General features: G+C 41.0%; 1 long non-coding RNA gene across 1 annotated transcript; it reads left to right on the forward strand.

Moving 5' to 3' along the window:
* Nucleotides 1-225: 225 nt before the first annotated feature.
* Nucleotides 226-10797, forward strand: LOC149236072 (uncharacterized). Its single transcript, XR_016268373.1, has 3 exons — nucleotides 226-326; nucleotides 10412-10517; nucleotides 10706-10797. It is a non-coding gene; the product is annotated as an uncharacterized LOC149236072 (long non-coding RNA).
* The last annotated feature ends 604 nt before the right edge of the window (nucleotides 10798-11401 follow it).

The raw sequence follows: 11401 nt of genomic DNA on the forward strand, positions 1-11401 counted from the left end.
CATCTATTTTTCTTCTTTCCCTTTTTTTTGGGATTTAGTGGGTGGAGAAATTGAACAGGTCTTTACAACCTATATTTGGGTTTAGTTCCAAAAGTGTAGTGGGAAAAGGCGATGGAGGTATGTATTGAGGAATTTACTTGTTTGCTAGTACATAACTATATGGTTCCATGCTTGTTTTAATTAAACTCATTTGTTGCTTTATAATTATATCATTTGTTTAAATTTAAATGCAATGAAGGTGGAGGCCCACTGATGAAGTGATTGGATATCTTTGTGTGAGAGAGATTTGGGACACTACAGCAAAGGTTGTGGCCATGTCATAGAGGGTAAGTTATCTTTTGGGATAGAGGGTGACTTTTTTTTTTGTCTTTCCACTCCCATGGCTTTTATTTGTTTGCATTTGTGAGCATGGTCTCATAAATGAAGTCAAATATCCCAAATAGTAGTAACAACCTCACCTTAAAATGTGCTTTTCTAGAAGAGTTATTCAATCAAGATAGACAAGATATGTGGACAACTCGCCAGCATGAGAAGATGTGCAAGTCAAACCTCCTTCATATGTGTGTCTTTCAACCTTTCAAGTGGCCAATCTTCAATTGAATGCATGCAATTATGTGTAAATAATCCCTTTGCAGTGAAAATTATGCAGAGAATGATGGAAAATAACATGTTGTAGCTAAATACAGTGCACCAATTGGAAATGACTAAATAGGTAGCCCCATTTAGCATAAACAATGTGCATAAACTTAACATGAAGCCATAGATGTCGTCAATCAACATAAACAATGTGCATAAACTATGTACCATGAACCCATCTTCCTCAAACTAGTTGTTGTTTTTCAATTTTGTAGGTAAGGTATGATAGACGTTTTCCTTTTAGACACCTTTAATCTCCTCAAATAGGTTGATCTTCTTGTTTGTGTAAAAAAGTATTGCATGGGCTCATTGCTGCAAAATCTAGTGGGTCCAGTGAATGGACTCACCGGGAAAGGGCCAAAGTCTATGGCAACAATGAGGAAGGGTTGCCACTATTACCTCAACAAACTTCCTCCTACTATTTAGTGATTTCAACCACAAGGGAGGCTTCCCTATGCCACCTACAAGGTATTCTAATACTATGGCTCAAGATGACTTTTTTTGGAGGTCCCGAGATAGGTAGAGGGCTTGGCAGGGCCTAATATGACCAAAATATTCAAAGCTAGGGTTCATGCTCTCTAAGGTTAGACTAATGACCCCTATGCAATAAAACAACACATTATGCACAAATTTGTTTTTAAAACCCTAGTGATTACCCTAGATGTTTAAGAGAGAGAGGGTTTAGGGAAATTTAATTTAGTAGCACAATTATAGACTAGTGCCTTAACCTACAAGGGAAACAAATGCTCTAATACTCTAATAGTGTGATGTCACCCTCCAAATGAGCTCAATAAGCCCTCAAGTGTGAGGTAATGTTAAGGAGTGCTCCATACTCCATGAAGTGCCTTAAGGATCATGTGCAAGCCATCAAAAGTCTCCATGACAATATTTCATGCACAAAAGTGCCCTACATCACCCTTACAAGAGGAAAATGAGTGACATGACATCAAAATATCTGAAGTGTTGGGGCTCCAAGGTGGTGTACAACCCCTCCCTTGTCATCTCAAGGATGACCCATCTAGGCTCTAGATCAGGTAATGCATCGTAGTGGCCCATAGTTAAAGTTAGGGGCACAACCAATACTTCACACAAAGATCACCATCAAATATCTAACTAGACCAAGTCCATATAGGTGTTTCCTCTCTTATGTTTGAAATTGCTAGATGGATAATCCTCTTAGGTGTTTCGAATCCCCAAGGGGAAGTGACAGGCGCCAATTCAGCCCATTAATGCATTGGTGCATGTGTAGATGATGGTAATGGAGTGGGAAAGACTTCAGGGCCAAGGGCCATAGCCAAGTGACCAACTAATGGTGGTCCAACATCCTAGGTATATAGATGCAAGGGGGGAATAGTCGTGGAGGCATGAGTTACCCCTTTCCTTGGCTTGCTTTTTTCACACCTCTGGTGTGCCTTTTACTTCTTTATCATAATGTTTTTATATGGGTGTGTAGCTCGGGAGGCCAAGCTTGCATTTGAGAGATTTAAAATTTATTAACTCTTAAGATGAGATGGTTTATTGCTCATCAGGGTTTGGACAATGTAGGGGTTCCTTTTCATGTGTGGAGCATCAAATGCTCTAGGAATCATGTGATGGCTAATTTGGGGGGGTGGAGGGGAGGGGGGATAGAGCTTATGCTAGGATTTTGCCCACACACTAATTTTTATCCCAACCATTTTTGCATTTTTCCTTTATTGTGCCTTTCTTTGCTTTTATCATTCTTTTAGCCACATCAACGTCTAGGGAAATGTTTTCTAGCCCAAACACTACGATGAGGATGAGAGTGTGCCAATCCCCATGACCAATGACCACCTGCTCGAAGAATGGATATAGAATAGAGGGAATGATGGAAAGTGGCAAGTATGGAATATCACAGGTATGCTACTTCATGTGAAAATTCCAGAATTGGAACCCCTACTGCAGCAAACTGATGTTACTTCTCCTACTTGTTAATCTATACAAGTTATTTACTGTGTTCTAATGTAAATATCGAAGTAAATACCACTGCAACCTTCACTTAATTAATTATTATACGGAAACAAGAGACTTAGCAAGAAAGAAAATACAACACAATAAACACCGTTATTTTCGGACAAATGTCCCCGGAAAAACCCAATGCGGGAAAACCAGTGCAGAAACTCTGAGGGGTTATTATTATTAAGCAGTACCTCAGAATACAACTCTGGATGCCTTCTAACAATCTAGTTACAAAGAAAAAGACACTGGCATAAAACTTAGTGAGATTACCTCACTTCACTAGGCAAATCCCTTTGATTCGTCAACTGAACTGACTATCCCTGGCTACAACTGCACTGCCCCTTTGCAGTAACTGTGTGGGCCTGCGTGGAGCTCTGCTCTGGGCCTCCCTGCCTCCTAGAGCTGTGATGTCAACCCTCCCGGCTGATCCGGCAACTCCCTGGCAATTTCGGACTTCTGCTGGAAGGTAGCTCTGCCTCTGCGCTGGCCCTTCTGGCTCTACGTCAAGCACTCCGTGGGCCCTCCTGGCCCAACGTTAGTCCTTCCTGGGTTTGCGCTGCCTCCATTGGTGCTTCTCTGCCTCTCTGCTGAGTATTCAGAGTTTCAGAGAAGATCCTCCAACCCAACTATCCCTGCCCCTCAACTGCAAGAAATCTCCTCAATCGAATTTTCCTCCTGAGAACTTCTCACTTCAGAAAATCGATTTCTTGATCTCTCTTGGTGTATTTTCCAAATGACCCTCAAGCCCTTTCTTATATCTTCCCGTTGGACAACCAACAGCCTAGATTAACTCGTAATCAAAGGCTTAGATCGTTTTGACTTGATCTCCGTATTTTTCTAGAAGTTACACCCACAGTTAGATTAATACCCATTAATATTTTAATTTTCCTAAGTTTAGACTTAAGAACTCCATTAAAAATATTAATTATTTTAATATAATCATCTTTGGGTGGAATTTCCCAAAACGCTTTCTGGGTTCTTTGGAATGCATGTGCCCAAGCCTCCTTGCAAAATTTTAGGCCTAGAGCACATCTGATGCTACCCCAAATCAACACTCCCTTTTAGTAAGGAATGTGCTCTAGCAATATACTGCTGGTGCATACTGCTCTGACTCTAAAGCATTGTCCTCTACGTTGCTGATGTCTGACATGCCGTTCACCAACTATTGTGCCACTGCTACAACTGTACTGCTGCCTTTGACATTACCATCGCCATTGCTACATCTGTATTACAACTCCCTCTCAAATGCTGCATTTGCTATGCTACTAGCGTTGCCACTGCTAACACTGCATCTGTACTGCAACTCAGTTGCTGAGAGAAGCAACTGAAAAACATCCAAAATTACTGAACTAATTGTGTTCAGTATGATACCACATGAATGTTGGAACTGACTGCTGCTAGTCTCTGCGCTGACCCTTTGAATCTACTCCGTTGCTGCTGACCTCTGCCCTGTGCCATCTGCACTGCTGCCAACTCTGCTCTGTGCTGTTCAGTCTCTCGCGCTCCTAGCAACTGTAACTGTCTCCTCGACACTCCTCGGCACCATCCGACACTAGTTCATCCTACTTCTGCAAAATCGGGCTTCCGTAGAAAGGTCTTGATCCAAGAGGTGGACTCCTCAAGGATCTTGCCCATCTGTAGCTCTTTCGAACTACAACTCCAAATCAGCCCACCTCCCTCCTGGAGGTATCTCGACTGTCATGGCGAACTCCTCCTGTTCGATCTTTGCGGTTGCAACCTTAGGATCGTGCTTCTCATCCTTGTCCTTTTTCTTCAAAGGACACTGGGATGCATAGTGGCCCATCTCGCCACATCTGAAACACTTCACCTTGGAGACGTCCTTCTTTCGTCTTTGTTGCCCCTACTGCCCCTTCGATGCAAGGGCTACATTATCCTCCTCCTCCTTGGGCTTCGACCCACTGCTGCTACTGCTTCCGTCAAGTTTGACCTTGACCAGGTCTCTCCTCAGCTCCTCTTGTTTTAGAGCTGCCCACATCTCATCCCAATTAGGCAATGCTGCTCTGCCTAGGATACTCTGGACAAAGACTTGCCACTCATCTGAGACAGAATTGAGGGCCAGTCTAACCAACTCTGAATCCCGAGGTGTATGCCCCGCAACAGACAATTCATCACGAGTCTCCTTCAACTTCGTGAGGAATGGATCCACATGCTCTCCCTTCTGCATTTGAGTAGATCTTAGCTTCTGCTCTAAGTACATCTTCCGTTGCTCGGAAGATCCCTGATATAACGTGGCCAAGGCATCCCACATCTCCTTAGCAGTCACTTTGCTAGCGACATTACACACCACATGATCCTTGACTCCATGTAGGATCATCCTTTTAGCCTTTGGCATCTCAGCCTTATACTTTTTTAGCGGATCTTCATTCCCAGGTTCAGCCAACACATTGTCGACGTATGTCTTGAGGGCATTCTCATCTATAAGTAAAGACATTCTAGCCTTCCAGATGACGTAGTTGAATGCTTCGTCCAACCTGTCTTGATCCCTCAAGCCAATAGCCATTGGTTGCCATATCTGTCAAAAATGTCGAAAATCCCCTCTGTTTCTCACTGCTGCTGCTCAGCCAATGAGAAAATGGACTTCTTGGCGAGAAGTCTGGAGAGGAAAATTTCCTTCAAGGTGCTTCTCTTCTTCTGACGTTTTTCAGCCCAGCAAACGGCCTGCTGAAAATTTGCGTCCCATCAGCTCTCTCACGTTGAGGCTTCAACGCTGCTCCCTCTGCCCCTGCAAAAGTTTGAACTTAAAATTCCTTCTCTCTGTTGACTCACTCAGTTAGAGACTGCCTCAAAAATCTGCCTTCTTGGCTTGGAACTGCGTCAACCCTCTGGGGGTTTCGAACTGCTGCCCCCTGCAACTTTTTCGAACTCCCTCTTTTGCTCAACGCTAGATCTACCGTCTATGCTCTTCTTGCTTCACCTGCAACTCTGATACCATGTGAAAATTCGACAATAGGAACCCCTACTGCAGCAAACTGATGTTACTTCTCCTACTTGTTAATCCATACAAGTTATTTACTGTGTTCTACACAATGTTTTAAAACTCCGACCCCGACTCTGACTCGGCCGAGGGTCGACTCCGACTCCGTTTTGACTCGGTCGGCTCGATTTCAATGACTCGGTCATTGTAGAAAATACATTAAATATTTATTTATTTATAAAAAAAACATAAATTTAAAGATTTTCATTCATGTTTCCAAACACATAGCATTAGAATATAGATAAAGACAACATATGATCAAAGTAGGCTCATGAATATATCCATTATATCAAAATGGCACCTAGTGCACTATCCAATACATACATGATGATGATATAGAGATCAAAACAAAAACACATAACCGAGGAGGCTAGAAATGGCGTTATCCTCCAAAATAGATTGTAAGTCATCAAGGAACTAATACAAGGGTCCAAGAGTGTTCCTCACTCCAAGAAAGTCCCAAAGTACATGTGTACATCTTCAAAAGGTGCATCCTCCATCATGATGTCATCTAGGAGAGACCCTATGTTACCCTTTTCAAGCATGTGAGTGACATGGCACCCCTAAGGGTAAGCATTGGCATCAAAGAGGGATGTGCTAGCCCTCCTAAGCCATCTCAATGATAACCATCCTCATCTGTGCTTTGGAAGAAGGCACCATCCACCAAAATAGGGTCAAGGCTAGCCAGGGGGCATCTTCAGTCCATTTGGGCATATCATCAAATTGTCCAACGTCCAAGCCTTTAAGTTTAGTGTTTTAGCATTTGGAGGCTCATCAAGGGGTGTAGCATCACGTGGAATCAACTCAAGGCTCGATGCTCATCTTTGGAGGGCCAAGGTTGGGGCCACAAAGTTAGGTTTGCTTTAAGAAAGGAGCAAAGAACCTATTGGAAGGTTTTGAAGAAGGATGAAGCTATCCCTTAAGGAATCTCTACTACATATGTGATACCACCTAAACAAACCTCTCAAGGAATCTTTACTACATATGTGATACCACTTAAACAAACCTCTCAAGATCAAGCGAGATAAACTTATTTAGGGGCAAAAAATCATTAAAGTATCATTGTGAAAACCTTGGAGTCCCCTAAAAGCAAAAAAATAAAAAAAAATCGTTGTTTTTTAATTCACGGGCCACTGTCATCCAACCTGGCCAAGTAGGCTCGGGCTCGGCTGAGCCGGCCGCGTTATTACCGAGTCGGCCGAACTGGTTCACTGGCCAAGTCTACCCGGTGAGGCCTTGACTCGGACCAACTCAGCTGAATCGGTTCCGAGCCGGCCGAATCTTAAAACACTGGTAAATGTCGAAGTAAATACTACTGTAGACTTCACTTAATTAATTATCATACGGAAACAATAGACAGAGCAAGAATGAAAATACAACACAATAGACACTGCTATTTTTGGACAAATGTCCTCGGAAAAACTCAATGCATGAAAACCGGTGTAGTAGCTCTGAGGGTTTATTATTATTAAGCAGTAGTTTTGAATACAACTATGGATGCCCTTCCGACAATCCAGTTACAGAGAAAAAGACACTGGCAGAAAACTTAGTGAGATTACCTCACTTCACCCGACAAATCCCTCTGATCCGGCAACTGAACTGACTATCCCCGGCTACAACTGCGCTGCCCCTTCGTAGTAACTGCGTGGGCCTGCGTGGAGCTCTCTGAGGCTCTGCGTTAGCTCTGCGCTGGGTCTCCCTGCCTCCTAGAGCTCTAATGTCAACCCTCCCGGTTGATCCGACAACTCCTTGGCAATTTCAGACTTCTGCTGGAAGGCAGCTCTGCCTCTGCGCTGGCCCTTCTGGCTCTGCGTCAAGCACTGCGTGGGCCCTCCTAGCCCAACGTCAGTCCTTCCTGGGTCTGCGCTGCCTCCACTGGTGTTTCTCTGCCTCTCTGCTGAGTATTCAGGGTTCCAGAGAAGATCCTCCAACCCAACTATCCCTGCCCCTCAACTACAAGAAATCTCCTCAATCGAATTTTCCTCCTGAGAACTTCTCACTTTAGAAAATCAATTTCTTGATCTCTCTTGGTGTCTGATGATGTCTCGAGTTCTTGCTTTTACTGCTTCTCTACGATGATGTGCCGAGCTCTTGCTTTCAATGCTTCTATGATGCCTTGATGCATCCCATTTAGTGAATCATGATAGCCATATCTTACAACATAAAACTTAGGGACTTGAAAAGAACTTAGGTGAGGAAGACTATCTAAATAATGGAGATCTATTACTTCCTCCTTGGATTTATTCTTTTCAGCTTCCTCCACTTCCTCTGTGATGTGGGTTTCTTCTCTTCCTCTTTTGTTATTGTCCTTCTTGAGCTTAGGACAATCTCTCCTATAGTGCCCATATTCTTAACACCCATAACATTGTATTTTAGCCATGTTTTTTTTTGAAGACTAAACTTTCCAAATTTTCCCTCTCTTTTAGCCTTTGTAGCATATGCTTGATTTTGCTCACCTATCCCACATCAGATTTGGCCTTTAGTCTAGATTCTTCAATCTTGCACAATGACCATAGATCTTGGAATGGAGTAGCTTCTTTCTTCCCATAAATACTTGAAGTAAAGTTACCCCACTCCTCCGACAGTGCATTTAATACAACTATAGTCATTTCTCTATCGGACATGACTTCTCCCGGACCTTGTGGTTGATCCCAGATTTCAGATATCCTCATAAAGTATGATGCTATTCCATCTTCCCTTGATATCTTCAACTTGTAGAGTTCTTTCCTTAATGAGATGACTTCTCCAGCAGTGCTTAGGGAATACAACTCTACCAGTTTGTCATAGATTTCTTTTGAAGTTTCAAGTTTGGATACATATGGGATAAGGGGATCCTTGATAGATTCTATGAGAATCCTTTGAACCCTAACTTCCCCTTTCATATACTTTGCAAGAACTTGACGATCTTCCCTTCTTGGTTTAGTGATAGATCCTTTGACATGATCCATAACCTCATTTTGAATGAGATTCAGATCTATCATTTTCTTCCATGCAAGATAGTTTGAAGCCCCAACCAATTTGTTGCTTTCCTTGCAAAAAGACATTTTTATAGATTCATATACTTACTTATGATGCTCCTTCTCCTTGCTTCTTCCTTGATGTTGATGATGATATAGAGTAGAAAACTTCTCCTTGATGAAGGTAGTTTTCTTCAAGAGTGATCCTTGATCCCACAAAGAGTGAGATCTCTTTGGATCCTTTGATGAAGATCAATGATGACTTCTTAGTGACGTCTTCAATGGTAAGGACCTTGATTCGTAGATCTCTTCAACTTGGCCTTGTTTTCTTGATGATGATCAAGAGACTTCTTTGTAGACTCCTTCTTTGATCTAGGGTTATAATGCTTCCTTTGTAGATCTTGACTTAAAGACGATCTTTGCTTTGATGCCTTCTTCGAGATTTGATCCTTGAGTTTCCCTTGATAAGATGCCCTTCCTTGACCTTGTCACCTTAGCTCTGATACCATGTTGACAAATCTATGGCATCGAGATTAGGTGTTTTCTCTTAATTAGATAACTGCTTGTGAATGCTTTTTACTTCTTGATTAGGATCTTCTTTTTCTTATGTTATTATAATGTTATTCTTCATTAAACAACTACCAAGCATAAACCATAAAGAGACGAGAGACACAGAATATAGGTTATTTGCTAGGGCCAAAACCTCTCACTCTTGAGAGGAAAACCCGAACAAATTATTCTTATAAAGATTCTAATTGACAAATACCAAGACCAAGACCCTTGACCTATTTTCCATTACAAGACCAAGACACAAGTTCCCTTGATGATAGTCAACCTTCTGCTCATTCCTTTGTTTGGGCTCCTCTTCCACTTCGACCTCCTTGAACTAGGTTTGCAATCCTAATTCTAACTTGTACATAAGACCTTTTCTTATGCCTTTCCTTCGCTTTGGATGGAGTCTCCTACTAGCTTGACTAAGCCTCCCTTTTGACTTGAACTTCTTTCAACTCGGCTGCCTAAAAGGACTGTTGTTCTTCTCGGCTCCTTCTGTTGCAACTGATCTTTTGCTACCCCACATGTCTAGAGGAAATTAACCCAAAAACAAACCTGAAATGAGCTTGGTTTATACCTTCCTTCCTTCGCTTGATAACAAACTTCCTTTAGTGAGCTTTGCACCTCTTGCTGCAGACTTGATAATCACTGAAATTCTCTGCCTGAAATGATGCTGAGCTGCCCTATAAATAGTTGTTGGAGCCTGTAATAAGCCGACTTGAAGAGGGTGAACCGACATGACTCTTTGGTGAAGATATTGTTATTCTTCATGAAGTCGACTTGAAGGAGAGGTCTTGTGCTTGTCTTGGAGGGCTTTCATAATTAACTTAATGACTCACAAAATGTAACATGCCCAAGAAGGGTCCTTCATACATGTCATTGACTCAATTTGTCTTTTATGACTAGATGACAAAACCTAAAGGCTGACAATGGGAGCCATTACTAAAAATAAAATTCCTTGCTCATGAAACCCATGAGACAAGCATTACAATAATAATTTTATTTTTCTTCTTTTCATCAATTACATAAAATCACAATTACATATGTCATTATTAAGACCGAACCTAGTTACACTTTTCAACAGTTCATGACTTCAAATTGCGATTGTTGCTTTTCATGATATTCACTATGTCAAGAGAACTTGTACTTGTTTCAGTGCTTTCATTGTTTTAACAAAATGCGCTGAAATGCCGTTCATTTTGTTATAATTAAATGTTTTCATAACAAAGTTATAATTGAATGCATATCATATTATTTAGGATTTATTGATATAGTGAGTACTATGCAAATGCAGGTAAAGGAAGATGGAGGAGCATTGATAAAACTGCAGAAATATTTTTGTGTGAGAGACTTGCAGATGTGTATGAGTCCACAAGTGTAGTGGGAAAAAGTCAAATGAGGTATGTATGGGGACTCATTTATTGATTCATGATTATATGATGTGTGTTTGTTGAAATTTAGATGCAATACAGATCAAGAAATGTATTGAATTTGTTTCTGTGATGTGAGGCACCATAGCAAAGGTATAATTGAGTGCATATTATATTATTTCAGATTTATTTATATAATGAATGCTATGCAAGTGTAGGTAAAGAAAGTTGGAGGAGCATTGATGAAACTATAGAAATATTTTTGTGAGAGAGACTTGCAAATGTGTAGGAGAGTGTACAACTAGAAAGTGAGTTCAGGTGTATCTTCTCATTTCAATATAATGGTTCTCCTTTCTCCTTTCTTGTTGAAGAATTATGATTTTTGGTAATTGCATAAGATGTACTTTTGCATAATATTGCTCAAAAGTAATTTTGTTTTCATTTATGATATTCTCATAATATATTGAAGTGTTTATTTTGATTTCTATTTGGTACATTGAGTGGGAAATTAAGGTAGGTTCTAACAACCCATGATTCCATAGGTGTAGTCGATAAATGTTTATTTGGATTTCTATTTGGTACATTGAGTGGGAAATTAGGGTAGGTTCTAACAGCCCATGATTCCATAAATGTAGTGGGTAAAGGTGAATGTTGTGGCAAATGTATGGTCCCATATGTGTTTTTATTTAAATTTTCCATTTTACATTATTAGCCATCTGTTTAATTATTGAATGCAATGCAATGTAGGTAAAGAAATGTGGGTGTCACTAATGAAAGTATCGAAATATTTTCATGAGAGAGACATTGTAGTAGAGTGTTGAGGCAAAAGTGGAGGTCAGTTTTCTTTTGGTGTGAAAGTCATGTATGATATGCTATATAATATTTCTTGTTATGAATACTATAATTTTCTCCCC

This window comes from Pinus tabuliformis, chromosome 8 (genome assembly GCF_031772625.1).
Source record: "Pinus tabuliformis cultivar Carrire ecotype Pingquan chromosome 8, CPIR1, whole genome shotgun sequence".
Taxonomy (NCBI): Eukaryota; Viridiplantae; Streptophyta; class Pinopsida; order Pinales; family Pinaceae; genus Pinus; species Pinus tabuliformis.